The sequence below is a fragment of the Halichoerus grypus genome, chromosome 1 (genome assembly GCF_964656455.1).
Source record: "Halichoerus grypus chromosome 1, mHalGry1.hap1.1, whole genome shotgun sequence".
Classification (NCBI taxonomy): Eukaryota; Metazoa; Chordata; class Mammalia; order Carnivora; family Phocidae; genus Halichoerus; species Halichoerus grypus.
The window spans coordinates 210,145,465-210,161,674 of record NC_135712.1 but is presented as its reverse complement, the minus strand read 5'-3'; the positions used below and the strand labels follow the sequence as shown (position 1 = coordinate 210,161,674).

The following is a 16,210-nucleotide window of genomic DNA, read 5'->3' as shown; positions in this document are numbered from 1 at the left end:
CTGTGTATAAATGTATGTATTAATATATATACATATTTCTGTATCTGTATCTATATATTCATTTTATACGAATGTAGAATAGTTTTATTTTTTAACATATTTTATCTTATCTAATATCTAAATGTATAATTATTATACATATATTTGATGTCTTTATTTTGTATCTCCTTCTATATGATATGTACTTGATATGATTATGTATCTACCTCTACATTCAGATGTTTTAACTGTCCAATCTTCTGTATCCTTACTAATTTGGGGGCTGCTGAGAGAGGGCTGTGAAAATTTGCCACTCGAGGATTTTATTTTTCCTGCAGTTTTTTTTTAAAGATTTTATTTATTTATTTGAAAGAGAGAGCAGAGAGAGAAAAAGCATGAGTGGGGGGAGGGGCAGAGGGAGAGGGAGAAGCAGACTCCTGCTGAGCAGGGAGCTGGATGTGGGGCTCAATCCCAGGTCCCTGGGATCATGACCTGAGCTGAAGGCAGACGCTTAACTGACTGAGCCACCCAGGCGCCACAAAAGTTTGCCCTTGTTGGTCGGTTGGTTGGTTTAGAAAGTTGTGGATTTTTATCTGGATCTTTTTGTCCATTCGCATTCAATGGGACTTTTTCTCCTTGACTTTACATTTACCATCTCATGATGTGCGTTCTATTTGTCCAGACTTCTCTATTTTTTCTTCTCTTTTTAAAATCTGTTACTATCTGATATTATGCCCTTCACTTTGATCCTGCCTCGTGAGCCACATGGAAACAGTCTAGTTTCACTGTAAGTAAGTGGTGTGAAGTTCACCGTGGTTCCCACAGTCCATATCTTGTGCCCTAACATCATTTTACCTAAAGACCATCTACTGATAACTGGTGGCTGAATTGTTATGTTTTTTTAAAGGTGATTTCTTCTTTCCACTGTCTACTTCTATCTTTAATTCTGAGCAATCTTTTGTAAAGATCTTTCCCTTCTCTCAATCTCGATTTTCAAAGCTTTTCTTAAGTAGTACTCTAGACTCATGGATTATCATTCAGTATTGGGAAACTATTCCTGCCATGATTCATTTTGATCTGCAGGTTGTCTTGATTTGGACAGTGGTGACCCTTTCAAGCTGGTTCCTGCATCCTTTTCACATGAAGAGGTCCTCATTCTCGGTCCTCAGAAGTTCAGGCATGGAAACCCAGAGTCTAAGAAAGGATTCACATCTGCTTGATAAAAAAATCTCTCAGTCAACATTCGAGTCCGGTAAGTTTGGGGCACAACCTGATGGGTCTGATAAAGGTTCTGTTTGGTAAATGACCTCATCAGAGGTGGAGTAAGAAGCCACTGGCCTGAGGTCAATGCTGAGTCTTCCCCCAAGACAGGCCCTCTGAATCTATTCTTTCCTGGGTAGGCCTTTTATTCTGTTTTCTCTTCTCCATGCAGAATATTTTGAGTTCTATGAGGATTTAAATACCCCTTTGCTCCCTTCACCAGAAAGAATCAAGTGGCATGTAGCTCTATAAAAGCTCATAGAGTCTTGGGTAGAAGGGAAGGCTCTCCATTGGTTGGAATCTTAGCTCCCTCACTCACTAGCTGTGTGCCTGTCTCTGAGCCTCAGCATGCTCATCTCCAAAATGGGGATGACAATGAGATTTTGTACTGTGGGGCACTGTCGCCTGAGAGCAGAATGATTATTGAAGCACACCTGACATAAAGCACTCAATAAGCATGACATCCTATTACTTACCTTTCCTTTCCTCGCATTTTTTTAGCTACTGTCTTTATAACTGGACCATTTTTCAGGGCAAGGCCTAACCACTGGGTGTGTCTCCCGACCACCCACCCCTGCTCCAAAATATGCTGGTGCTCTTTCCAGTGCCTGGCAAAAGCCTAGAGTTCAACGTAATTGTGTTGAATTCAATTACTTCTTTGCCATAGATCAATATCCAGGCAATCCAGGACTCCAGACTGGGGCCCATTCCCTCGTGCAGTCCCAGGACTTAAGTAAAGGCAGAGCAGGACCTTCAGTCATACTCACATCCCCTTCTACTAATCAGAGGGGATCAGCAGAGATGGAGGACCCAAGGAACCTCTGACATCTGGAGGGTGGGAGTCTGGAGCCAAGATGGATCGTGGGAAACCTTGGGGAGCAGAAAAGGAGGACGTGACACAGAAAGTGGGAACAGGGGAGGTGGGGTTGGATGAGAGTGAGTCTAGGACTGGAGACAAAGATAAGGACTGGGGATGTATCTAGGGTGGGCATATAGCCAAGAAGTACCCTTATGGACAAAACAGGAGTCCAAGAAGAACCTTCAAAGGATAGGGTATTTGAACTCAATAATAGTGCCACTGATAATGATCCTACAACAAATGTCTCCTTCCAGCCTGAGCATTCCACTTTGTGTGACAAGTTGAATCATCTCACTATGATCTATGTCACTCTACCACCTTGTATGTGTGGCTTGTAAGTTTTCACACACAAGGGAAAAATGTAAGTTGATTCTCATGACCCAGCTTTGAGATCTCCCAAGAACATGTCTCTTAAAAGCAGATTCTCTCCTGGGGCACAGAGGGACAATACCCACAATTCTTGGCAGCACCAGGAGTTATGAGTGGTTGGGTCCCTCAGAAAGTGACTCTAAGACAAGGATTTGGTATAAGTAGTTTCTCTGGAAGGGTCTTCGGGAAGCAATGACAGGAGCTAAGATGTGAAGGAGTCGAGCCAACACACAAGACGGTATTAGTTTAGAGGTCATGGCTGTGGGCAACTCTCCGTCTACTGGGAACGTCCAGAAGACTGTGCACAACAGCCCTGAGTCATCCCGCCCATGTATGAAAAGACCTGCATGGAATGAGTGCTGCTCTCGTGGACATGAATTACCCGGCAGAAGAGCTCACTGCCCCAGCCAAAGAAGCCATTAGGAAGCCAATGGACACCCTCAGGCAAAGAGCTGCCGGCAACTGCAGTAGGCAGTCACTGTGTGTGCAGGACGGGGGGTGCCAGTGATGACAGCAGGGCACCAGCCCTCTCCTCACATGTGTATATTCAATATCATGACCCCTGGGATCTGAAACATTGAGAAATTAGTGCAGTGCTCCACGTCATACGCAAAATGACTGGCGTGGTTCCTTACTTTTATTATCACTTACAGTCCCAACACTGATACTTCCTAAATAACAACTTCTGTCCCATGAAAACCCGAACTCCACTATTGGAGTCTAAAAGTTTCAATTCAAGCAACTTTTCTAATAAGCACTCTTCAAAACTTGCCAAGGACAAAGACGTACCCCTTGAACAAGGGATGGAGGACTACCTAAAGTCTATACCTTGAGTGTAAAACAGTGAACACTTTCTTCCTCCAGGAAAAAATTCCCATTCCCTGGAGTCTCAGGAGGCATGGGACCTGAAGCTTAAGAGTGCTCACTATCCTTGAAATCAGTGTTAACCAAGTGCAGTTTTCCAAGCTTAACAGCAATTGATAGTATGTTGCACTAGTGACAAAATAAAAAAATCTAATCATGTTCTCTTCCTATAAACATTAACAATTAACTGTGTGTCTTGAAATCAAATATATATATATTTTTTTCTTTTTTTGAGAGAAAGAGAAAAAGTGAGAGAGAAGAGTGTGAATGGGTAGGGAAGGCTAGAGGGAGAGGGAGAATCTTAAGCAGACTCCATGCTCAGTGTGGAGCCCGATTTGGGGCTTAGTCTCAGGACCCTGAGATCACGACCTGAGCCAAAGTCAAGAGTCTGACGCTAAACCAACTGAGCCACCCAGGCGCCCCCATATCAACTATCTTTTATCCCCGCCAATAACCTCTATAGAGCCCTTGTTGGCATTAATATTTCTATTATTGTAATCATGATTTTTCTCTCCATGAATATTAATTAGCCACTAGAATGGTAGGCACCAACTTTATAGGGCACCAAGTGATGACACACCCATTATAGATTAGACAACTACATTATGATAGAATACATGTTCTATATGTTTTATCTGAACATAAACTATGTAAAATAGATCATTCTGTGATTTCTATATTGTTGTGTATTACTCAATTTCTGTAACATAAATTCTATTATTTAAACGAAACAATAGAACAGAGTATGTGTCAATTACTAGTAAGTAATGGTAGGGATAATTATGCAACATTATGTGTTAAAAAATAAAAAGCAATGACGAGTAATAAACTTTTCACTTTATAATAGGTTTATATTTATCAACAAAATCAAATAGGAAAGACAGTATTGAGCATTTCCATATGCATAACACAGTTAGCCAACTATTTTTCTTTTATTTTAATTCCACTATAGTTAACACACAGTGTTCTATTAGTTTCTGGTATACAATGGAGTGTTTCAACACTTCCATGCATTCTCCAGGGCTCATCAGGACAAGTGCACTCCTTAATCCCCATCACCTAGTTCACCCATGCTCCCAACCACCTCCCTTCTGGGAACCATCACTTTGTTCTCTAGAGTTAAGAGTCTGGATGAAAGACCTCCAGTGGAGACAGGAATCTATCAAAATCCTAGAGGAGAACAGAGGCAGCAACCTCTTCAACCTCAGCCACAGCAACTCCTTCCTAGACACATCTCCAAAGGCAAGGGAAACAAAAGCAAAAATGAACTACTGGGACTTCATCAAGACCAAAAGCTTCTGTACAACAAAGCAAACAGTCAACAAACCTAAAAGGCAACTTACAGAATGGGAAAAGATATTTGCAAATGACATATCTGATAAAGGGCTAGTATGGTAAGTGAAAGAAGTCAAGCAGAGAAAGACAATTATCATGTGGTTTTTCACTCATATGTGGGACATAAGGAATAGCACAGAGGACTACAGGGGAAGGGAGGGAAAACTGAAGGGGAAGAAATTAGAGGGGGCAGCAAAGCATAAGAGACTCTGGACTCCGGGAAACAAGCTGAGGGTTACAGAAAGGAGGGGGTGGAGGAATGGGGTAGCCAGGTGATGGGTATTAAGGAGGGCATGTGTTGTGATGAGCAGTTGGATGATATATGCAACTAATAAATTGTTGAACACTACATCAAAAACTAATGATGTACTCTATGTTGGCTAACTGAACATAATAAAAAAATTTTTTTTTAAAGGGCTAGTATCGGGACGCTGGGGTGGCTCGGTCATTAAGCGTCTGCCTTCGGCGCAGGTCATGATCCTGGGGTCCTGGGATTGAGCCCCTCATTGGGCTCCCTGCTCAGCCGGATGCCTGCTTCTCCCTCTCCCACCCCACCCCCCCCTGCTTGTGTTCCCTTGCTCGCTGTCTCTCACCATCTGCCAAATAAATAAACAAAAATTTTAAAAAAGGGCTAGTATCCAAGATGTATAAAGAACTTATGAAACTCAACACTCAAAAAACAGAGAATCCAGTCAAGAAATGGGCAGAAGATATGCACAGATATTTCTCCAAAGAAGACATCCATGTGGTCAACAGACACGTGAAAGAATTCTCCACATCACTTGGCATCAGGGACATACAAATCAAAAGCGCAATGAGATACGACCTCACACCAGTCAGAATAGCTCAAATTAACAAGGCTGGACAGAGCAGATGTTGGAGAGGATGTGGAGAAAGGGGAACCCTCTTACACAGTTGGTGGGAATACAAACTGGGGCAGGCACTCTGGAAAATGGTATGTTCCTCAAAAAATTAAAACTTCAGCTACTTTATGACCCAGCAATTGCACTACTAGGTATTTACCCCAAAGATGCAAATGTAGTGATCTGAAGGGGTACCTGCACCCCAGTGTTCTTAACAGCAATGTCCACAACAGCCAAACTAGGGAAAGGGCCAAGATACCCATCAACAGATGAATGGATAAAGAAGCCGTGGTACATATATACAATGGAATGTTATGCAGCCATCAAAAAACACGAAATCTTGTCATTTCCAGTCAAAGCATGTTTAAGTGGAGGACACTCTGTGCTTTTACCTGGGGCTCTGGTTCCAGCTGGAACAGAACAACCACAGCATCTCTGATGTGACTTCGCAGGACCCCTCAATCCACGGATCCCTGAGTAAAATACGTCTTGTTCAAATACCCTCAGGGAAAAGGAGGAAGGAACCAGGGGAACAGCTCAGAAAATGCAAGCGACTGTGCTGCTCACCTACCAGCATGTCCTGGGAAGCCACCCAGAGCCCCCTCCTCAGCACTCAGCCAACAAAGCAGCTTCTCTGTCGCCCGTCAGGAGGCACCAAGTTGCTGCAAAGCCCCCAGGGTCTCCCACAGGGTGGTGGCAGAACCTACTGGAACCACAGCCCTGGCTCTCTATCCTGGGGCAGCCAGAGTGGGGCTGGATCCTTGGGCTGCTACAGAAGTCCTTCCTGCTCTGAGATGCCCTGGGTCAGCACACGCAGAGAAACGCCCCCTCCCGGTGGAGGTGCGCGGGCGCTCTCTCCTGGCCGCACCGGGAATCCCTACAATGCTCAAAGCCATGGCCCCTCAGCTGGAGGGACAGAGCATGCTCAGGTCCAGCCAAGCCATCTCTCTCCATGACAGATCCTGAGGCTCGGCCCCACAACCCCATGCAAAAGGAGGTGTGCCCATCTTCCCAAGTGAAACGGCCTCTGCAAAGCTCAGCCCTAGGAAGGTTGGAGCTTTGGGCTCAGGGAAATGTGATCACCTGCTTTCCCACCTTCTCTGGTCCCAATGCTCAAAGCACCTACATCGACCTCCTCCACCCTGGTCCATGGTCCACTTCCATACACCTAGACCAGCAACGTCTTTTCATCCTTGAAATTCCTCTTCGTCTCTGCTTCTCTCTACCCTGTGTCTCTCTCTTGGTTCCTCTCGCTTTCTAGGACTTGCCCAATCCCCCCACCACTCACTCAGTGTCTCTCTCCCTGACAGTCTCTTTCCCTCTCTCCCCAGGCCCTTGGGCCTTCTGCTCTGTGCAGCCCTGTCCAAGACCACAGGGAACCACCTCTCCTGTCTCCCCCTCTCTCCTGCCATCATTTGGCCCAGACCCTGCTCACAGGGCATGGCAATCCCATTTTCAAAGGCTGCTCAGGCTGACCTTGACCACAGCAGTGCACTTACCAGCCACTCCTGGGAAGCATGTGGACAGACAGACCTGGACACCTCGGTGGCCCAGCCACGACCCCAAAGCTACTGGGGGATGGCTGCTTCCACAAGCCGGGAAGAAGGAGGGCTTTGCAAGACCCAGGAGTTCTGGTGCAGAATGGATTGGAGTAAAGGACCTAAAAAGTGACAGAAGCATACACCCAACTCGTCCTGTGTGGTGCGGGAGGAATGGGTCTCCTGTCATTGGCCTCTGCCCTGCCCATCCCTCAACAAGGAAACGGGGGGAGGATTATGGGGCATCGTGGGTCTTACCAAGAAAACTGTCACCATCAGCCCCCTCAGAGCCCACCTGCTGTTGGGGGGCAGCTGGGAAGGTGAAACCAGTGCACAAAATCTGGATGAATGCAGGGCCTCCTCACCGGTCTCCCAGGGCCACTAGGGATGCTTCATTCATTCCTCACCATCACAACAGACCACTGCCTGCGGACAGACACCTGTCCTGCTGATCACCACACACCCCCTAAACTAGCAGGCGCCATGTGCTCAAGAGTATCTAGCGCCAGAGTTAATACAACCACCAACAGACTTAAATACATGTTGTGTCCGCCTCCCCAGAAGGATTTCTTCCGCCCCTTGCAGTAAAGATACCACAATGGGGAATCTTGCTACTCTCCTCCATCACCACCATTGCTGCCGGGTTGTTTTCTGTGTGTACGGGCTTCACACTGTGCACTCGAAGGGGAGCCACTGCAGGGCCTCCTGATGGCAGATGCTGACAGAGACAGAACCGTGAAAGGTTTATTTGGGGGATCCCAGGAGAGACAGAGCACAGGGGACAGGATGGGCAGGGACAACACTCAGGACATTAGGCTGATCTGACAATTTCCTAAATATATGCACACACAGCCTGGTTGTTACTGCTCAGGGAGGTCTTCAAATATCAAATGTACTGTCCTGTAAGGCAGATAGATTTGGGTTAGTACACCGTGACCTTATGTTTTCCTAAATGCATTTGCTTCCTCTGGTATATCTGAGGCCTTGAATGAACACCTGAGTGTGTGGCTGCTTCCATGAGTCTGTATGTAATAGAAAATAATTGTCTTCACATCTCAGATATAAATCTCTGCATGTACATGTTCTCATAATGATCTTTTACTTCATTCTTGGCTAGGACCTAAAATTTAATAGAAAAAAAAAGGGGGTCTTTGCCTTATTTTTGAAATGAGGACGCCAATCTCTGGGCTGAGGTGTTATACTCTCAGTGTAATGTTGTGGACTTAAATGAACATCTTTTGATGATCATCTGATGGAGCTATTTTCATTTAAACAGTGAGAAGGGGGAGTGGCCAACAGCCCAGATATTTTGCATATTCTTTTTCTTTTTTTGAGATAGAGAGACAGAGACCAAAAAAGGGCAAATTTGTGCTGGAAAGGCGGCGGGGGGGGGGGTTGGTGGGGTGGGGAGGAGAGAAATTCCTAGATAGGCTCCACACTCAACGCCGAGCCTGACTTGGGGCTCGATCACAGAACCCTGAGATCATGACCTGAGCAGAAATCAAGAGTCCGATGCTTAATCGACTGAGCCACCCAGGGGCCCCTGCAGATTCTTTATGTACTTCAACTCCTATTCTTCTAATGACCTCAGAATCCGACAGGCTCCCCTTTCACAGATAACAAAGCTGAGGCTCTGAGTAGGCCCCACGGAGAGCTGGCATTCGGGCAGGAACACAGGTAAATCCGCAGGATACTGTGACCAAAGTTCAGGGAGATGCAAAGTGCAGGCAGGGCGGTGACTCAGATGCAGAGGCGTAGTGACAGGGATCCAGCGAGGGTGGCTCCTGGTCAATCCTGAATTCCCCACCAAGAGTCTGACTTGGGCTGAAGGCCAAGGCAGCCACTCTGCTGATCTTGGTCCCGTCTTCACTTTTTCTCACTGGGGCCCACAAACTCAGGCAGACAAGAATCCCCAAAGGAACCAAGTTAAATTTCCCAAGTCTCCACCACATTCTTTCACCCAGTTCAGAACCTTCAGAAATTCAGAGGAAACAACAATCCTTATAGATTAGGAACGAACAGCTTTATGGCAACAATGACGTTCTGATACAAATAATTGCATTATCCACGCTGTGTGACGGACACAGGCAGCAGCTCGGTGTGGATCTCACGGTGTCCTCACACTCACTGCTCAAGCTGCTGGCCTGCAGGAACGGCCTCCGCTCTACCCGAGAGAGGCCCATCCACTCCCCTGAGCACCTCCATCCTTCTCATCCACAGCCTCCTGTTTCTAGTGACTCATGGCTCCCTCTCTTGTGCTTCAGATCCATCGCTGGTGCTTCCCTTATACGGAACACAACATCTATGTCGTTTAATGAATGTGTCCCTCGCTGCTCTCAGACACCTGAAGTTCCCTCCTCATCCCTCCCAGAGCACAGAATATGGTCTGTGTACAGTGTGCATGCACATACCTGCTGTGCCCAGCTTTTGGAGAAGAGCGGCTCTCCTTCACCACAAAGGGCCCTGCCGACCACCTCAGTGTGAGTGAAAGACAAAGTCCATCAAAGGCGTCTCCTGAGCAACCTGAAGAAAGTGATCCTGTCCTTAGCAACATTCACTCTCCCATAACATGAGAGGCCTGCATGCAGGACTGCTCTTCCTTATGGAGGATGCCCCAGCGTCTGCATCTGACCCACGTCAGAGAAAAGACGGAAGACCATCCCACTGGAAGTGACTGAGCAACATTCCAACAAACCGTCTACACCTGCCTCCAGCATCTGCCACTGTTTCTCATTCTCACCTCCCTTACCGGACAAGAGGGTTTCCCACAAGTATCCACTGACTGCCGAGGACAAGGGACAGACCCCTACCCTGATGATTAATCAAGGCACCATAGCCCTGCTTCAGGTGTTTCTATAACAAGGAAATGAGAGCTCAAACTCAACACGCTGAAAACAAAGTGAGAGGTGTGTTTCATCCCGCCCAGAACAACAACTGTGGACTCTGGACGTGCCCGACGGTAAGAAATATATGTGTGCCATTGTGCGATAGAGACGCTTCCTTCCCAACGACGGCACCTCCCCCCCGCTCAGTGTGTGCAAATAGCCAAGCACAACACCTGTGTGTCCTGAGAAACTTCAGGATGTTACAGCGCCCCCAGGCGGTTTTCCCCTCGCAATGTCAAGGCCTCAGCACAAACTCAGCCTTTGTCCCAGCAACTCAATAAGAAAGAAGACAATACAGATTATAAGTCAGTTCATACGACTCATATCATCCCACCCTGTGGTGTAGGTTTGGGTGCAGGGTAAGGACGCAGAGACCACTGGGTGGGTGGAGGGAGATGTGCCCCAGGGCCCCAGGATGGTGATGAAGGGCGATCCGTGGGGTACGGTGGACCCAGTGGGCCGGCTACAGGAGCAGGTCCTCTTGCATCCACAGGGTTCTGCAGAACAGAAACCAAAGGAATGTTGCTATGACAGACAAGCAGAACCCCCACCAACCTGAAACCCAAAGAAGCAGGGGTCAGCACCTGGCCCTCTGTTCACCCTGAGCTTCCAGGGAGCAGAGCACCAGTGCCACTAAACCCTAGTCCCCCTCTTGGTGCCACCACACACTCAGGGACCGGGGAAGGAAAGAACGTAGTGTCCCCACACATCACCATCTATCTCTGAGAAGGTGGGACGTCAAGTCGTCTTCTCCTACCAGGTGACCAGAGGCCACAAGAAACGGCCCATAAGCAGCATATTCCAGACAGGCAGGCATCTGCGTCCAGGTCCACTCTGATCCCCTCGTCCAGTGTGGCCCCAGAGGCTTGTCATGTGACTCAGTGAGAACAAAAACACACTGAGAAGTCCGGAGAAGCCCAGTGTCCACACGTGGAATCACAGCCCCTCGTGGGTCCAACTGCTGCCCACCAGCCCCCGCCTGACCCTGCTCCGCTTCCCTCCCTGACAAAGGGGTCTTCTTCTACTCTCCCAAGTGCTGTCCATGGCCACAGACACCGCTCAGGAGACAGGAGTTTCTGGAGTCCTGCAGCGGACCGGGAAAAGTGCTGAGAAGAACACGATCCCGAGGAGTCCGTGAGACCCAGCTCTGTGGATCTGCGTCACCGGCATTCCGATGCTCCTCAGCTCAGGCACAGAGCAAATGCGTTGTCCTTGGTGCCGAGAACCACTGAGGGGCCGATTCTGCATCCCCGGATGCAAACCACTGTGTCTGGAGAGCAGGCGTGACCCTCCCAGGATGGAGCAGGAGAGACGCTATCAGTTGGCACAGCCACCAGACCGCATCAGAACCCGCTCACGGGAGCACGACGGAAACGTGTGTGAGCTGTGGGCTCTGCAGGGAGTCACCGGGATTCCCTCTTCACGGCTGTGCTCCGGGGGGCGTTTTCTACCACACACCTGGCCCCTGGCAGAGTTCACCTTCATCTCACCCAGGGTGCAACTGGAGGGATTCCGGGTGGCGTCTTTACCCACACAGATGGAACGCACGTGAGGTCGCAGCTCACCTTCTCCACCAACACTCACAGCTGCCCAAAGCACGTGGCACAAAGTGTGAGGCAGGGCATGGCTTTTCCCGTTTGCAGCTGTGAGGATTACCGCAGACATTCTCCCAGCTTAGTCTCCTGACCCAAAAACCAACAGCACTACTGCTCCCGCGGGAAAGCAAACTGCAAGGAGTCAGCGGGACTGGCCGACTTCAGTGTGGAGTGAGATACTGCTCTCCTCCAGGAGTTTACACACACACACACACACACACACACACACACACACACACACACAAGGGCAGGGTCCTGCTCTCCTTCATTTCTAAGCACCTGGAGCTTCAGGACTCCCCGCGTAAGGTGATGATTTGGAAACGGAGAAGTCTGTAGGCTCCGGATGAAGACTTGGCATATTGAAAGGTCAATGACACCACACACAGATCCCAGGACATACCCAATAGACACAGGTCAGGACAGGGTGCTGCCCAGACAGGAACAGGATTCCAGAAATGGTTACAACTGAGAAAAGACACAGTATTTACCTGGTCCTTCTGTGGGACCTTCTTGGGCGGGGTGCCGCTGTTGTCCCCTTGAGTGCCACAGGTTTCTGAATACGACCGAAGCCCTACGAGGGACGGACGTGGATTCAGACTGGGCTTGACCATGCACGATGTAAGCCAACCCTCTACACCTGCCCCACCCTATTCCACTCTCTCCCACTCCCACATCCCTTCCAGATTCAGAGCGTTTCTCACAGGTCTCCTCTCACCCCTGTGGACAAAGGAGACACAAGTCCCCCACACCTGAGGATGTGATCAGTCCACCCAGTGACAGATGTTTTCAGAGCTAATGAATAACACTGGACAACTGGGGCCTCCACAAGTAACAGTGATTTGAGGTTGTGCTTCATCCATCCCAGGGCCCAAAACATTGTGTCTGGGCAGTGCCCATGGGCAAAGCTTTTATGTCTGTCTTTTGCAAACTGTCACTTTTCTTCTCTATGGCGGACACCTGCTGCCCATTTCTGTAGGGTGAAACAAGACAGTCCATGAAATGGATGTCCACAGAAAGGTGAGGAATGCTACTATGTCCTCACTCAGGTCGATCCTTGCATTGCAAAGCCTTCTGGTACCTCCTCTACATCTTCTCCACCAACAGAAGTACTTAAACTATGAATAGGCTTTACGATTCAGGTCATCCAATTCAGATCATCTTACCATGTGTAGCAGGAACGAGCTGCGGTTGAGGCCCCCATGTCCACCCATGTGGAGGAGGTGGAGGTGGCCCATAGCCAGTGAAGCCTGGTAAACCCTGCCCCATGTGGTAGGGCATATGGGGGGGCCTTGGAGCATGAGGAAACCCTCTCACATCTGTACTGACCTGCAGAACAGAGGAGAAAATATTTGGGCAAGACACACAAAAGTTGCAACACCAAGAGCTGAAACCCAAGAGAGCTCTCAGCATCCTGCTCCTTCTCCAATACCATGTTCCAGGAGAGCCACATCATGCTAGAAAACTTTATCCCTCCCAATAGCTGCCTACTATAAAAAGGGGTGGGGTGGGGAAGGAGAATGGATGTTACAGGAATAACCTACTGTCACCAAACATCACTACCCATGTCTGCCAACGTTCACTACCAAGAAGTAGTGTCTTAAAGGGTTAAAAGGGATCACTGGAAACGAGTAAAGCAGCCCACACTCCAGACATGGCGGCATTGACATCGTGGACAACACTTCATCTTTCCTCTTCCACCACCGCAGAAGATTTGGGTTTGTTAAGAATAGACCGAATGTGGGGCGCCTGGGTGGCTCAGTCGGTTAAACGTCTGCCTTCGGTTCAGGTCATGGTCCCAGGGTCCTGGGATCGAGCCCCGCATCGGGCTCCCTGCTCAGCGGGAAGCCTGCTTCTCCCTCTCCCACTCCCCCTGCTTGTGTTCCCTCCTCGCTCTGTCTCTCTCTGTCAAATAAATAAAATATTAAAAAAAAAAAAGAATAGGCAGAATGTGGTGAAACTGAATGCCCTTTCTCCACAAGGAATCCGAGCCACTCGAGGTGAATCCCTTGCCCGCAAAGCCCCTGACTGTCCCCACCTGCCTCACTTCCTGACAAAGCGGTCTTCTACTCTCTGCAGTTTCTGTCCAGGCCACAAAGACCCTTGAGGAATTAGGGGCCTGTGGTCTGATAGTGGACCTGGAAAAGGGTTTTCTGAGAGGAACATGATACCAATAGCCCTTATTTACGTGCAGCGGCTGTGTTGATCTTAAAACACAGTCTTCGGAATTTTCCGCACACTGAGTTCCAGAGCAATTTTGTCCAGTGGGAAATTAAGATGGGAAGGCTAAATAACAGAATTCACAAAAATGTTTATGTTTTCTGATGGACAACTCCAGAACGTGTGATGAGAGAAGAAACCAGCTCTCACAGTGACATAAGACCAAAAAGACCTGCTCCTAGAAGCCCACCTGAAGGGCTTGTGAGGCCCGGGTCATGCAGCTAATCACCGACACCCCCCCTTCAGATCGTGTGTGCCAGTACACCCAACGGCTTTGGAAATTCACAACAGTCGTCAAAAGGGTACAAGTAGAGGGATTCTGTACGGCATTTTTACCAGCCGAAGTAAAACAGGGATGACTTATGAAACTTGCCCTATCTAAGAACATTCCAAACTGCAAATCAGGCAATATAAAATGGAGAGAGAGTTTCCCCTAGTTCCCAGTTGTGAGGATTACCACAGGCCTCGTCACAGGTAAATCATCTAACCCCAACATGAACACTACACCAATCGCACCTGATCGTAACCTACTGACTGGCAGTCAGGCCAGCCAGAGACTTCACTGTGGAGTGACGTGTCATCCTCCTCGAGCTAATTCCCCCCACGGGCATTGTGGGTGGGCAGGGGTGGACTCACTCACACACACACACACACACACACACACACACACACACACACACAGGGAGCGCCCTGCCATCCTTCACCTCTAAGCACCTGTGGCTTCAGGAGGTGCCCCCGAAGGTGAGGATCTGTAATGGAGAAGCCTGTCAGCCCCTGGGTGAACTGCTTGTATTTTGAAAGGTGAACGACACCAGAGACAAACCCTAACCCACCCAACAGACACAAGGCCAGGACAGGGTGCTGCTCAGAAAGGGAAAAGTTTCCGGAACACCTGGTAGACGCCACAGTAGTTACCTTGCTCATCGCTGGGTCTCTATGAGGCTCGGTGCCCCTGTTCCCCATGGGAGACCCACCAGTTTCAGCATCAGACCAAAGCCCTAGAACAGACGCAGGAGGATTCAGACCAGCACTGACTGTGCAGAATTCAAACCAACCCTCCAAACCCGCCCCTAACACGTTCCCCTCTGTCCCACTCTTGGGTCCCTTCTCAGACACACAGCATTTCTCAAATGTCTCTGCTGACCCCTGAGGACAAGGGGGAGACCTCTGCCTCTCCCCCTCGAGGATGGGACCACCATCGCCCAGCTTGCTTCAGGTGTTTTCATAGCTAAGGGAACGGCAGTAGACTGCTCTGGGCTCAACCAGCTAAAAATGGAGAAACCCTCAACATGAACGGCATGCATTCTTTTCTCAGGCCGCCAGTGGATGGTTCAATCCTTCAGTCTATAGATGAGGCCTAGCATGTGTGATTGGCTATTACGTAAATATTTAAGAGAAGAATTGGAGTAGACTAATCGTACAGTCAGGAGCAAAGTAAAAATAGGCAGATTGAGAAGTAAAGCTGTGGCTTTATACCGATAACATTAGAGGAGTAAAATGCATGAATTTCATGGATTAATAGAGTACTGTAGATGACAAATAAAACAAAAATCAAGGAACCTCCATAAAGAGTAAATAAATGCCATTTTTCTCAATTTTTTTTTTCCAAAAAGTCTTCACCATTGCGTCAAGGTGGGAAGGGAGCTCGGGCTCACAACTCCTCCAGGCTCAGCTCTTCAGTAGGTGGGTGGTAGAGGGTGTGGGAGGGTCTGCAGTCAGGGGAGGGGCATGAGCTCCACCTGTCACAGGGATAGGTGCCCTGCTGCCAGTGGGCACCTGAGGAAAGCACCCTCCTGTCACCCCTTCAGACAACCTGCTGTCCTTAGGTAGTGCTCGTGATTCTCTCCAGGACACACAGTGATCACCCACAGGAATGGGAAGGACATCATGTGCTTTCCCAGCAGAGATCAGGCTGCTGCATTTCACAGCACGCTCCCTACCTCTCCGCACACGGTTCTGTGTCTCAGGTCTTCCCGGCATCGGTTCCTGCCTCATGGATCCCTCAGGCAGCGTCTCTCTCCTCATCACGTGCAGTCTTGAATACAGAAAAAGAATGGACATCTATAAGAATTACAACACCATGTCCTCTACTAGACACTAAACAGCTTAGCCTTGACCCCTCAAGACACCCAGAAAAAGGCACGTCAAACTCGCACACCTGTGTTTCACGTAGGCGTTCTCCCTGCTCTGCTGCACTATCTTCCTCTCCCAAACCCGAGCCTTGGTCTGGGGGAGAAAAACACATCCACCTTCAGCTGTGCCGGACTGTGCCCCAAACGAAGAGGAGGAAAAAGAAAACACTTACCCAATGATCTAGAGCACTTCTCTCATGAGCTGCGATCTGAAAAAGTCAACACACCAAGAGCCCATGTTCAGGGACCTAAGGGCCACTTCCATCACCTGCAGGAGGCGCTAAGGGGCCAGGATGTTGGGGCACAACTCAGGT

At 48.7% G+C, this 16,210-nt stretch overlaps 1 long non-coding RNA gene across 1 annotated transcript; it reads right to left on the bottom strand.

Annotated features, from left to right (window-relative positions):
• Positions 1-10,299: 10,299 nt before the first annotated feature.
• On the bottom strand, positions 10,300-12,863 carry LOC144380101 (uncharacterized). Its single transcript, XR_013443912.1, has 3 exons — positions 12,711-12,863; positions 12,036-12,118; positions 10,300-10,449 (listed from the first exon to the last, which is right to left on the bottom strand). It is a non-coding gene; the product is annotated as an uncharacterized LOC144380101 (long non-coding RNA).
• Between the last annotated feature and the right edge of the window lie 3,347 nt (positions 12,864-16,210).